Raw genomic sequence first — 2,286 nt, 5'->3', positions numbered from 1 at the left:
TACCCTGCAAAACAGTTATAATTCTGGGAACAGAGAAGGTGAGTGCGAATGGGCACTTACAAGAACAGAAGACTTCCAAGCATTATTGTTGAGAAAACTAGAGCTTAGTAACATAAACACAGGAGACAAAAGAATCCTAGAAAAATAATGATAGGGGAACTGTGGGAAAATAAGGGAATGCTAGGACCCAGAGGAACCCAGGAACCCAGTTTCCTTGAACGTACTCTAATAAAGCTTTAAAAACACACCAGTTAAAAAAGAAATAAGGAAAGTCAGTTGCAGAATCCTCTGATTAGCCTAGAGAAGCTCAATAGTACCACCATCAAAACCCTTCAGAAACCCTGAAGCAGACAAGCAGGTAGATGGAAAGTGAATTTCTTTTTTTTTTTATATTTGAAATACAACTTTATTATGATCTAAATGAAAAGGGAATGGGAATGACAGTAACAAACAAGATTCACCACTGAATATTGTGATGGGACTGCAGCAGTCATATTTGAAACTCAAGGGGATGTAATCGTGGTCAAAAACAGCTAAATATGCAGGTCCAAAATATGAATTATATATTTTTAAATTGCTACATTCACTCCAAAGCCCATTCATTTCCTTCAGCATCCCAAAGATTAAGCACATGTTCTGCTCAGCTATATAATAAAGTGGCAAACACGCTATACCACTGACATCACAAGACAGTTGCCTATAAAACTAGACCTCTGGCGCTGGGCTCTAGCTTCATTCCCTTACAGATCATCATCTTCATCAGGGAGTGCAGTTGTCTGAGCAATCTGTAAGTCCTGCTCATACTGTGCTGCCAGTGCTGGGTCCATGACAACCTCTGGAGGTGCAAGAGCAGGCATGGCAACAAACTCCAAATTAGGGTCTCCAATAAGTTTTCTAGCAAGCCAAAGGAAGGGCTTCTCAAAATTGTAATTACTTTTGGCTGAGATGTCATATTACTGGAGATTCTTCTTCCTATGGAAGACAATTGATTTCACCTTGACTTTTCTGTCCTTAATATCCACTTTGTTGCCACACAACACTATAGGGATATTTTCACATACTCATACCAGATCTCTATGCCAGTTAGGTACATTTTTGTAAGTAATTCTTGATGTTACATCAAACATTATAATGGCACACTGAGCTCGGATATAATAACCATCTCTCAGACCACCAAATTTCTCTTGGCCAGCTGTATCCCATACGTTGAATTTAATAGGACCTCTGTTAGTATGGAACACAAGAGGATGGACCTCAACACCCAGCGTGGCTACATACTTTTTCTCAAATTCACCAGTCAAGTGACGTTTTACAAATGTGGTTTTTCCAGTACCTCCATCTCCAACTAACACAAGTTTGAACTGTACTTGGGGTTCTCCTTGGGCGGACATTACGATGGTTCTTGCAGAAGGGTCTCCATCTCCGCCTGACTGAACCTGGAAAGTGAATTTCAAAGCAGTCCCAAGGCTCTAAGAAGAGCTAAGAGTGTGCAGATGCCCCCAGCACAGCTGATAACTCTTTCCATGATATAAATATGGTCTTCATACATTGAAACAGGGAGAGAGAAAAACAGGGAAAGAAAACAGACATCTCTAGTGAACATTGACTTAAATATTTATTTTAGATAAAATATTAGCAAAGCAGGTTGCAACATATTAGAAAATTATACACTATGACCAGGTGAGGTTTATACTAGGGAATGCAAAACTGATTCAACGTCAGGAAGACTATAAATATAATAAATGATGTTAATAATATCAGTAATAAAAACCACATGATTATATCATTGGATGCTGAAAAGACTTTCACTTTTTTGTTAAAAATTTCAAAAAGCACAAGAATAAATAGAGCTGGGCGGCCAGGTAGCACTGGCCCCGGTGTCGGGATGACCTGGGGATCGAATCCGAGCTCAGACACTTAGCACCCAACCAGAAACACCTAGCCGTGTAACCTTGAGCAAGTTACTTAACCCCAATTGCTTATTAAAAAAAAATAAAGAATAAATAGACCTTTCCTCAATGTAGTAAATAATAACTATGGAAAATCAAGAATAAACATTATAGTTGATGTGGAAAAGTTAGAGGCCTTTTCTATAAGATCAGAAGTAAAGCAATGATGACCATTATCACCATTATTATTTAACATGGTCCTAGATATGCTCTCTGTAGCAATAATGCAAGAAAGAAGAAACAAGCGTAGATTAAAAAAAGAAACAAAGTATTGCTTTTTTGAAGATGATATACTTTAAAACACTAAAGAATAAACCAAAAATTCAAGTGAGATCAT

General features: G+C 37.9%; 1 pseudogene; it reads right to left on the bottom strand.

Annotated features, from left to right (window-relative positions):
* Positions 1-374: 374 nt before the first annotated feature.
* LOC138151358 (GTP-binding nuclear protein Ran pseudogene) lies at positions 375-1,471 on the bottom strand (annotated as a pseudogene).
* Between the last annotated feature and the right edge of the window lie 815 nt (positions 1,472-2,286).

Source organism: Petaurus breviceps, unplaced genomic scaffold (genome assembly GCF_028583685.1).
Source record: "Petaurus breviceps papuanus isolate PSGF00001 unplaced genomic scaffold, PetGlider_PUasm1.0 90897, whole genome shotgun sequence".
Taxonomy (NCBI): Eukaryota; Metazoa; Chordata; class Mammalia; order Diprotodontia; family Petauridae; genus Petaurus; species Petaurus breviceps.
Note: the sequence above shows the minus strand (reverse complement) of the source record. Positions and strands in the feature narration are given on the sequence as shown.